Below are 11,652 nucleotides of genomic sequence, written 5' to 3'. Positions count from 1 at the left end.
GATAAAGGGCAGTTAGAAAGATTACCAGTAATCATCTGGCAGTGCTCTCTGACTATATATGCTGTGCTTATATGCAACTCTTCACTTCACCTGATGAAGGAGCAGCCCTCCGAAAGCTTGTGATTTCAAATAAAGCTGTTGGACTATAACCTGGTGTTGTGTGACTTCTTACATTCTTCCCTTTATAAAGATGCCGGGCTGCAGTGAGCCCTCCCGGCCGGTAGATGGCGCTTGTCACGATGTCTCCCTTTATAAAGATGCCGGGCGGCAGTGAGCCCTCCGGGCCGCTAGATGGCGGTGTGTCAGGATGTCTCCCTTTATAAAGATGCCGGTAGATGGCGGTGTGTCAGGATGACATCCTGACATCCGGTCAGGTGATGAAGGAGCAGTGCTCCGAAAGCTTGTGATTTCAAATAAAGCTGTTGGACTATAACCTGGTGTTGTGTGACTTACATTTGTCCACCCAAGTCCAACTCCGGCAGCTCCACACCATGGCCTTTATAAAGATGCCGGGCTGCAGTGAGCCCTCCCGGCCGGTAGATGGCGCTGTGTCAGGATGTCTCCCTTTATAAAGATGCCGAGCTGCAGTGAGCCCTCCGAGCCGCTAGATGGCGCTGTGACAGGAAGACTCCCTTTATAAAGATGATAAACCTACAGAGGGCGAGCGAGAGCTTTACAAAGGTGCGTATTGGAAGGTGAGTATCTCTTTGGTTCAAGTGACCCACATTTCACTGCATATGTCCAGGTGCTGACACAGATAAACGGATGCACAACACACACTGTACAGGGGAAAGCTGAGGGAACTCAGGATTAAACAGGGAGCCAGCCAGAGAGAGACAGAGAAAGATGGAGTGAAATAGACACTAATAAATCGACAATCGGAACCGCAGTAACATGAATTAAAATGGCTACCACGCATCTCATTGAAGCCTCAAATTGATCGCACTGCCCAAACCACCAGCATTATTGTGGAATTATAACACGGGTTCGCGTTGAGGACGTTGATTTCCTCTTGGGGGGCCTCTTTGTCCCGCACCAGGGGTTAACGTGTTTGTGCCACATTGCAAGGCCAGGGCTACTTTAACCCCAGGCTTTAAACCTGTTGAAAACTCAAGGCCCACAATCCAACAGGAACAAGTTAACCCAAGGCCCCAGAATCCCAGGCTCCCCGAGAGGAAATGAAAGCCTGGGGTAATAAACAGACACAAACTCACGTGGGCCCATTGGGTGCAGCCTCTGGCGAAGGCCTCGGATTGTCCACTGCGGAGGAAGCTCTTGTCCCAGGTATTCCTCATCCCAAAGCGCTCTCGCTCTCTCTGCATTTTGTTACAGCTTTGCAAATATAATAAATGTCCTTGGGAGAAGAGAGAGAGAAATGAGATTGATTAAGAAACAAAGCAATGAAAAAAAAGCATAGCAAGAGCCCAGGGCTCCCTCGCTCAGTTACACAGACAATCTCCCAACAACATCCCATTACAAACAATTACATTACATTAGAAACCAGAGGATCTAAAGAGTTAAAGATGGAGACAGAGAATTTGCACACAGCAGATTGAGAGAAATGGCCCTTCTGGAGGGAGGAGGGATTGGGACTTGGACCCTCCCAGCCCCAGGACTGGGACCCTCCCACCCCCAGGTCAGCAAATTGCAGAGTCCACCCCTTGAGCCATTGACATGTTGGCTTTGCTCCATAGGGGGCCTGTCCATTGACATGCTAATCCATGGATAGCCCAGGGCAGCACTCTGGCAAGGGAAATGCTTTCCCTGATCTGTTAACCTGTTCTGAACTACACAGGATGCAAAGTGTTTATTGTAAGGACAGGAGATGGTGGAATATACAAAACACAAGGTTTCCAGACCTGATGAGGCAGAAGGTGTTACCACACATTCCAATTTCAATTTTATTTGTCACATAACCAAATACAGCAAGTGAAATCCAGTCAGTGAAATGCTTTTTTCTTAACGAGCCGAGCGCACCAAGCAGCAAAGGACACTTAGCTGCCTGGTACGCACAGAGCCCGCAAGGACGGCAGCCATCTTCATCGGCGCCATCACAATAGGGTCCGCTCTCGCCTCGCTCCGCCTTTCCCGCACTCCTGCCCGACAATCTTCAGCCGCCGTGATACCGACGTCCCGGGGCCTGCTTCTCCCTGGCTCTCCTTCCACCCGGTCTGACCTCCGAGCCTCCCGCGGTGTCCGACCTTCCAGGGCCTGCTTTTCCCACCCTCGGTCCGCTGCATCTCTTGTGTCTTTGGATCAGGTTCTGTTTAACTTTAAAATGTCTCTCTCAAATAATAGGCCTGAGAGAAATTGAGAACGGACAATCTGAGAGTTTCAAAGAGAGCAATGTTCCATTCCATTGCAAATGACTAGAATATTGATCAGTGATATTCCATTGCAATGTTCCATTCCATTGCAAATGACTAGAATATTGATCAGTGATATTCCATTGCAATGTTCCATTCCATTGCAAATGACTAGAATATTGATCAGTGATATTCCATTGCAATGTTCCATTACATTGCAAATGACTAGAATATTGATCAGTGATATTCCATTGCAATGTTCCATTCCATTGCAAATGACTAGAATATTGATCAGTGATATTCCATTGCAAATGACTAGAATATTGATCAGTGATATTCCATCGCAATGTTCCATTCCATTGCAAATTACTAGAATATTGATCAGTGATATTCCATTGCAATGTTCCATTCCATTGCAAATGACTAGAATATTGATCAGTGATATTCCATTGCAATGTTCCATTACATTGCAAATGACTAGAATATTGATCAGTGATATTCCATTGCAATGTTCCATTCCATTGCAAATGACTAGAATATTGATCAGTGATATTCCATTGCAAATGACTAGAATATTGATCAGTGATATTCCATCGCAATGTTCCATTCCATTGCAAATGACTAGAATATTGATCAGTGATATTCCATTGCAAATGACTAGAATATTGATCAGTGATATTCCATTGCAAATGACTAGAATATTGATCAGTGATATTCCAATGCAATGTTCCATTACATTGTGTTGTAGCTAATTTGGGGCTAAGCGGGCCAGGTGATATTCGAGGTCGACGCGATACCCAACAGAAGCTTTTTAGAGTCAATAAAACTCCGACTACGAGTTGAATGGCAAAGTAAAAGAATGCTTTAATTGCAGAGCTCTGGGAGAAACCGTTACACACGCCTTGTGTGATCACCAAGTCTCTCGTTTTACACACACAAGGCTCCTACCTTTATACAGGAGTCAAAACAACTTAGACGGTTGATTACATAATCACAGCGATCCCCCGTGACATCTAAAATGGTTATCTATTCTTAAGCAAACGGTTATCTATTCTTAAGCAAGCGATGGCCATAGGTTAAAACCTTTTGGGACCTCTGGCCGCAGACGAGATAAGCAGAAGTAAACAATGGTTCCAGACTGTTCATCGTTGCAAGGTGACCACAAATGTTCAGTAATAAAACTGCAGCTGACAATTACCTCACCCCTGCCTACGTGCGAGCTCGGGGGCCCCTTGTTAGCCAGTTTTAATGTCAAGTATCCCGACAGTCTTTGCAAAGTCCTTAATACTGAAATTCTCCTTAACACATTGCAAATGACTAGAATATTGATCAGTGATATTCCATTGCAATGTTCCATTACATTGCAAATGACTAGAATATTGATCAGTGATATTCCAATGCAATGTTCCATTACATTGCAAATGACTAGAATATCGATCAGTGATATTCCAAAGCAATGTTCCATTACATTGCAAATGACTAGAATATTGATCAGTGATATTCCAATGCAATGTTCCATTACATTGCAAATGACTAGAATATTGATCAGTGATATTCCATCTCAAATGACTAGAATATTGCTCAGTGTGTGTGTGTCTCTCTCTCTCTGTCTCTCCCTCTCTGCCACTCTCTCTCGCTGTCTCTGTCTCTTTCTCTCTGTCTCTGTCTGTCTCTGTCTCATTGTGTAATCCAGTTCTGCTCCTTTAGATTTCCTCTTTATTCCCCGTCAGTTGTGTCTGGGAACCAGGAACGAGAGGGAGCCTGGGTGCAGCCCTGCGCCTCTGTGCAGTGCTCGTCAGTGTTTGCAGAACCTCAACAGTCTCAGAATTAATTTGGACATGGTCCCTTTAAGGACACCGGGGTCATCAGACCCGCTTGTTGTTAACTGTCCGGGAACCCCGGCAGGGCGTGCTGAACAAACCCAATCCTGTAAAATCCCTCTGAGGGAGCCGCTGTAGCCGGGAGCGGGTCCGTGATCCGCCAACTAGCTCACCCCACCTGGGCACGGGACTTTCCTGTGAGTGTTGGTTCTTTGAATCGCCGCGCCCAGCTTGTAACTTGTACCAGTAACACTGAGCTGCAGACTGGACCGTCCGGACAGAATGATCTGGGTTAGTCCTGAATATTTGCAGTTTGTGGGGAAACAGGCGAGTGAGGATGGGGAATAATAACACAGCGCTGGAAACACTCAGCCAGGTCCGACATTAGCATCTGTGGAGAGAGACACAGAGTTAACGTTTCAGCTCGATGGACCTTCGTCAGAGCTGGAACAAGGTTTCCAGTATCCGCAGTGTTTTGCTTTTGGGTGGGGGTTCTGTACATTTTAGACAAGCCATCTTCAGGAGGGGAATGTGCAGTAAATTCAGATGCAGAAACTCTTTGCCATGAAGTACTCTCTCTCTCTCTCCACCTGGTCAAACACAGCGAGCTAACCCGTCCTCTGTTCAAAAGGAACTGCTGGAAAGTGAATGGGTGGATAAGTTTAATTTCTGGAAAGGGTCGCTAGCTGAACTTCTTTAACCGGATTTGTTTTAAACCCCGCTCTTTCGGAGGATATGAATTTATTGTATCACATGTATTGATAGTGGAGTTTAAAAAGATCACAGGGTTTTCTGAGAGCGGACTTCAGACACAATCTGGGCGGTTTCTATTGTGATTTATGAGCTGATGAGTACAGTACAAGCCACCAGGAACAGACTGGTTGGCAATTGGATTCTCTGCATTTTTAACAACATAAAGTGCAACGAAGATTTGCGCCCAATTAAAGTGTAAACTGAAATTGTAGATGGGAAATTGGCCCATCACATCTCGCCACTAGAATTGCCTCAATACAAAGCTTTGACTGTCGCTGCAAACATCAGGACAAGTGGACATCAAAGTATTTTATGTTGCTAATTATTGGATAGTTCTGCTCTGTTTAAACCTGTATTTCCCACAAGGGGATGAATATATTGTAAATTGACTGATGATATTGAATGTGATGTGTTTGTGAGGATTAAAATGAATCCTTTTAGAGATTGCAAGAGTCACTGATGGTGTGCTCCCTCCCTCAACTGTGTGTCACGATTGTTCTGCCGAGCTGCTCATCAAAGTTACTACCTGGAATGAAAAGTGGGGAAACTTCCAGTATTCGGTTCAGCTAAGTCTTCTGCTAAGTATAATGAATGAAAACAATCCTAACACCATGGTGCAAACTGCTATGCGGTGTACAGAATTGCTTCATAATTAGCATTCCAAATGACTTCAAATATTAAATTTAAAAGATGGCAGTTACCCCTTTGTAAGCTGAATCTAACCGTTGGTCAATACCATAACGCACATTAAAACAAAATCTCTTTCCAAACCATATCTGTAAAAAAACATTACTTGTCTTCAACAAAGGGTCTATACCTGAAATGCTAACCTGAGCTTTCTCTATAGATTCTGACCGACATTCTGTAATCACTTTCTGTTTGTAGGATAGTTATTTCCCTTTTCACTTCGACCTAAGGGAGCTTAGTACTGAAATGTGAGGTACAGTGTAACCTTTCACAGTGGACTGTAGAGAGCACTTCTTTTTGATCATTGTAGTTCATTATACGCTGGTCCAAATGCTGACTTCAGTTTAAGTGAGGAGAACCTTTGTTGTGTTATAGTCTCAAGATATATATATATATATTTTAAAAGTTTCATAAAGTGCCCCAAAGGTGTGTTTTGTCCTTAATCAATGGAGGAATAGATTTTGAGAGCAGCAATATTCTCAAGAGCAGTTCACAGGATTTACTGTAAAAGCCGTTTGATAACTTGTAAGGTTGTAGGTCTAAACAGAAATAGCACCCCTGAGGTTAAACACAATTTAATTTGTAACTTTATTTTTAGGCAATTAATATTTATTTTATTTAGGATCTGCTTAAGATACCCCACTATCTTCATTATAAACCTGCATAGTTTTCAAATGTACTAGTATCAAAATACTTACACACCATATAAAAACATTCATCAGCTGGACTTGACTGTTGGGGAAGGAGCCTTCACATAAAAAGGACCAGTATTCAGTAATGTCATATATTCTGATCCTAGTTTTTAGCAGTTAAAAATGCATCTTGATAATAGCGATGCCCAAAATGTGCTGCCACCATTAGGGTAAACAAACTGGAGAGAAAAGATTCTTTAAAAGTGAAACATTGGTCATAAATGATAGTAATGTAATGACAATGGTTAGTTCCTCTCATTTCAGGAAAAGTCTTTTATTTTTATTTTTTATTTTTTAAATTTTAACCAAAATCGTAAAGTGCATGTTATAGCAAAACTGCAAGTCACCGGTGATGAAGTTGGGTCGGAATAACTGGCCTTCACTTTTTATCGTTTTCAAAGTACTCCAGATTAACATGTACACACAGATTTGACCCCAAAGTAATGGCCTCACATTCAAAGCCTTACATAATGCTTACAGAGTGGGCTTCACTTGTTTTGACAGGAGGTTCCCGATGGCGGGGAGTCCAGAACCAGGGGTCACAGTCTAAAGATAAGGGGTGAGCCATTTAGGACAGAAATGAGGAGGTGTTTCTTCAGCCAGAGAGTGGTGAACCTGTGGAATTCACTACCACAGAAGGCAGTGGAGGCCAATTCATTAAATATATTCAAGAAGGAGTTGGATATACTTCTTAAGGCTAAAGGGATCAAGGGATATGGGGAGAAAGCAGGGACAGGGTACTGAATTTGGATGATCAGCCATGATCTCATTAAATGGTGGAACAGGCTCGAGGGGCCGAATGGCCGACTCCTGCTCCTATCTTCTATGTTCCCTCCCTGACACTGCTCCTGTGAGTCGATTTGTTTGTGAAATGTCGAGTTTTTCAATTGTTCAATCGTTATTCTTAATCGGCCGATATTTATTTTTCTGAAATATTCTAACGTGGTGAAGGGGGAAATAATCCACATTGGAGGGTGCAGTGGGAACAGGAGCTGTCATTACTGGGTTTCTAACAAGTGAGGGCAAATTATAACACAGGTTAGGGTTAAAGCCATTGCTCACACCCTGTGTATTGGATTGGTGAAGAATTACTTGCACTGTGTGGGTGTAAGATGGTGATGTTTCCTGAGAGTCGTGCCTGACACACGCGGAGGAATTTCTCTTCTCATTGAGCTCCGTTTCTCAAACAAGATCAGGTTTTGTTTTAACTCTATCAGGGGCAAAGCTATGGGCTGACTTGAACTGCGAGCAGGAATTGTGGTGACATTTCCAAAATATTATCGGGAGGGGTGTGTCAATAAAATTGGGTCAGTGAAACTGGCTCCTGTGTTTCCCGTGTGTCTTCTGTTGATAAACATTTCGATTGAAGGAGAGTTTATATTTATAAGCGAGTGACTGTGTTAAAATCTGTTCATGAGACAGGGACTGAACTGATCTGCACTCTGCAACACTGAACATCCTGATTTTACAGACACATTTTGCGCATATTGAATAGTCCATGTGCTTATTTCCCAATTCACAGATGTAGGTTTCACTCTGGAACAGGTGGAGGTGTGAATTTCAGTGCAGGAAGCGGTGGGACACGGGTCCCATCCCGGTTCAGGTGGAGCCCCTGTCCCATCGGTACCAGCTCCTTCCTGCCCCAGAACTGGTGCCAGTGTCCCATGAAAAGGAACCCCTCTTTCCCACACCAGCCGTTTAGTCACCTGTTAATTCTCCTGATCTCTCTGCTTCTGTGACAACTTGCACCTGGCCCAGGCAATAATCCAGAGATTGTTACCCTGGAGGTCCTGCTTTTTAATTTAGATCCCAGCTCCTGATACTCTGTCAGCAGGACCTCCTCCCTGTTCCTACCGATGTCGCTCGTTCCAACATGGACCAGGACAACTGGATTTAACCCCTCCCTTTCCAATCTGACTATTCCTCTCAACCAGAATCACTGTCCGGGTGAATGAACTTCTCCAATCAGAAGTCTACATTTCCCAACCTATCCCTTGATTGCTAAATCATCATTTACCATCAAACATTGTTGCTAAATTCAACATTTTTCATTCGTTCAATTCAGTCCTAGAACAGGCGGAAAAGCCTCTCGGTTTTAGGACTGAACATTTAATTTTAAATGTGGAATACGGAGAGGGTCAGGCGGATAATCCCACTGATGATAAATCCCCAAACTGGGTGACTCGGATTTTAATGCAAGTTTTAGGGAATAAAGTGGAAATCTAAAGGAGCAGAGCTGGATTACACAGGGACATTAATATTTAACTGATTATTATGGTCTGTGCGCTTCCTGCACTGAAATTCACACCTGCACGTGTTCCAGAGTGAAACCTACATCTGTGAATTGGGAAATAAGCAAATGGACTATTCAATCTGCACAAAATGTGTCTGTAAAATCAGGATGTTCAGTGTTGCAGAGTGCAGATCAGATCAGTCCCTGTCTCATGAACAGATTTTAACACAGTCACTCGCTTGTAAATATAAACCCTGCTTCAATCGAAATGTTTATCAACAGAAGACACACGGGAAGCACAGGGGCCAGTTTCACTGACCCAATTATATTGACACATCCCTCCCGATAATATTTTGGAAATATCACAATTCCTGCTCGCAGTTCAAGTCAGCACATAGCTTTGCCCCTGATAGTTAAAACAAAACCTGATCTTGTTTGAGAAACGGATCTCAATGAGAAGAGAAATTCCTCCGAGTGTGTCGGACACGACTCTCAGGAAACATCACCATCTGACACCCACACAGTGCAAGTAATTCTTCACCAATCCAATACACAGGGTGTGAGCAATGGCTTTAACCCTAACCTGTGTTATAATTTGCCCTCACTTGTTAGAAAACCAGTAATGACAGCTCCTGTTCCCACTGCACCCTCCAATGTGGATTATTTCCACCTTCACCACGTTAGAAGACTTCAGAAAAATAAATATCGGCCGATTAAAAATAACGATTGAACAATTGAAAATCTCGACATTTCACAAACAAATCGACTCACAGGAGCAGCGTCAGGGAGGGAATCATCAGTGACTCTTGCAATCTCTAAAAGGATTCATTTTAATCCTCACAAACACATCACATTCAATATCATCAGTCAATTTACAATATATTCATCCCCTTGTGGGAAATACAGGTTTAAACAGAGCAGAACTATCGAATAATTAGCGACATAAAACACTTTGATGTCCACGTGTCCTGATGTTTGATGTTTAGAGCGGGGTTTAAAACAAATCCGGTTAAAGAAGTTCAGCGAGCGACCCTTTCCAGAAATTAAACCTATCCACCCATTCACTTTCAAGCAGTTTCTTTTGAACAGAGGACGGGTTAGCTCGCTGTGTTTGACCAGGTGGAGAGAGAGAGAGAGAGAGAGAGTACTTCATGGCAAAGAATTTCTGCATCTGAATTTACTGCACATTCCCCTCCTGAAGCTGGCTTGTCTAAAATGTACAGAACCCGCACCCAAAAGCAAAACACTGCGGATGCTGGAAACTTTGTTCCAGCTCTGACGAGGGTCCATCGAGCTGAAAGGTTAACTCTGTGTCTCTCTCCACAGATGCTAATGCCGGACCTGGCTGAGTGTTTCCAGCACTGTGTTATTATTCCCCATCCTTACTCGCCTGTTTCCCCACAAGCTGCAAATACTCAGGACTTACCAGAAGGTCCATTCTTCAGCTCAGTGTTACTGGTACAAGTTACAAGGTGTCTGCTGCCGACTGTGACTCCTCCCAAGCTGGGCGCCGCTCACATCACTCACATGACAACAACCACAATGGTGGAGCGATGGAAATCGGGGGGATGCACAAGAGGCCAGAATTGGAGGAGTGCAGAGATCTGGGAGGGTAGGAGGAGGTTACAGAGATAGGGAGGGTTGTAGGTGTTGTGTCTGTATATAATAAGACACAGACTGCAGGAGAACGGTACAACAGGTGTTTACTCAATGTGGCTCACAGTGAAACTGCCTGTACAGATTACTACTCAGTGCTATATACAGGTGTGGTCACTGCCGGTACTACAGTATACATGAGCTGTAAAAAGTAGTTCCCCCCTTAAAAGGTATATACATTACAATTCCTCCCCTTTTAGATTAACAGTACCATAACACTCACTTAGCAATTAAATATCAAACTAATTACAATTAACACTTTTAACATGCAACATTAGCTGAAAATAGTCTATTTATATATTCAGTCTTTGGGGAGGCTTCCTGATCCTTTCTGGATAGCGCCTTTCCTGAGTGTCTTGCTCTTGGTGCGGAGGCAATTCTGGCCCCCTGTCATCGGTTGGTTCATCAGCTTCCGATTCTACTGTTTCTGGGGTAGATGCGACTTGTACGTCGGGTTCATCACCAGGTACGTATGGGCGAGGCATGGGGTTGACTTGTTCCTGTGACTCGAGGATCTGGTCAGCATGGCATCTCACGATGCTCTCCCCAATGTCCACTGTGTACATTAGTGGGCCCTGCTGTGGTGCATATCGTTCCTGGCTGCCATTTTTCTGTTCGGTAGTCGCGGGCCCAGACTGGTTGCCCTACATTGAAGCTCCTTGTTGGCTTCTCATGGATGTGCTGCAATTGCTTACTCTCAACATCTCTTCGTACGTTTGGTCTGAGCAAACCCAGGCGAGATCTTAACCTTTGGTTAAAGAACATCATGGCTGGGGCCTGGTTGGTGACTGCATGTGTCGCATTCCGGTAGGCGAACAGGAAATTGTCCACCTTGTGCTGCAGCGGAATGTTGTCATTGTACATAGCCTTTATTGCCTTCTTAAAGGTTTGTACGAACCTCTCAGCCAATCCATTTGTGGCTGGATGATACGGGGCGGATGTGTAATGCCTCACCACATTCTTTTTCAAGAACCTCCGGAACTCTTCGGACACAAACTGTGGTCCGTTGTCGGAGCAAATCTGTTCTGGCAAGCCATTCCTGGCAAAAATGGTCCGTGGGACTGCAATAGTTTTCTCCGTGGTGGTGGAGGACATTTTGATGACCTCAGGCCATTTCGAGTGTGCATCCATGGTTATTAAAAACATTGAGTCCATGAATGGACCAGCAAAATCAATATGCACCCGTTGCCATGGAGATGAGGGCCACCCCCATGGGTGTAGACGGTCCTGTGGTGGTGCATTTATGACTCTCTGGCATCCTGAGCAGCTCTTGGTCAGGTCCTCGATTTGTTTATCGATTCCTAGCCAGCACACATAAGCCCTGGCTAGGCTTTTCATTTTTACCCCTCCCAGATGACTCTCATGAAGCTCATTGAGCACTCTATCCCTTAACTTGGGTGGAATTACCACTCAGGATCCACACATCAAGGTCCCCCGGCACACTGACAGCTGTTCTCTCCTTGTCGAGAATGCTGGCAACAGTGAGTTGGGGAACAATGGGGAAC

The sequence above is a fragment of the Somniosus microcephalus genome, unplaced genomic scaffold, assembly GCF_052327205.1.
Source record: "Somniosus microcephalus isolate GS21.2 unplaced genomic scaffold, FLI_Smic_1.0 scaffold862, whole genome shotgun sequence".
NCBI lineage: Eukaryota > Metazoa > Chordata > Chondrichthyes > Squaliformes > Somniosidae > Somniosus > Somniosus microcephalus.
This window is presented reverse-complemented; position numbering follows the sequence as displayed.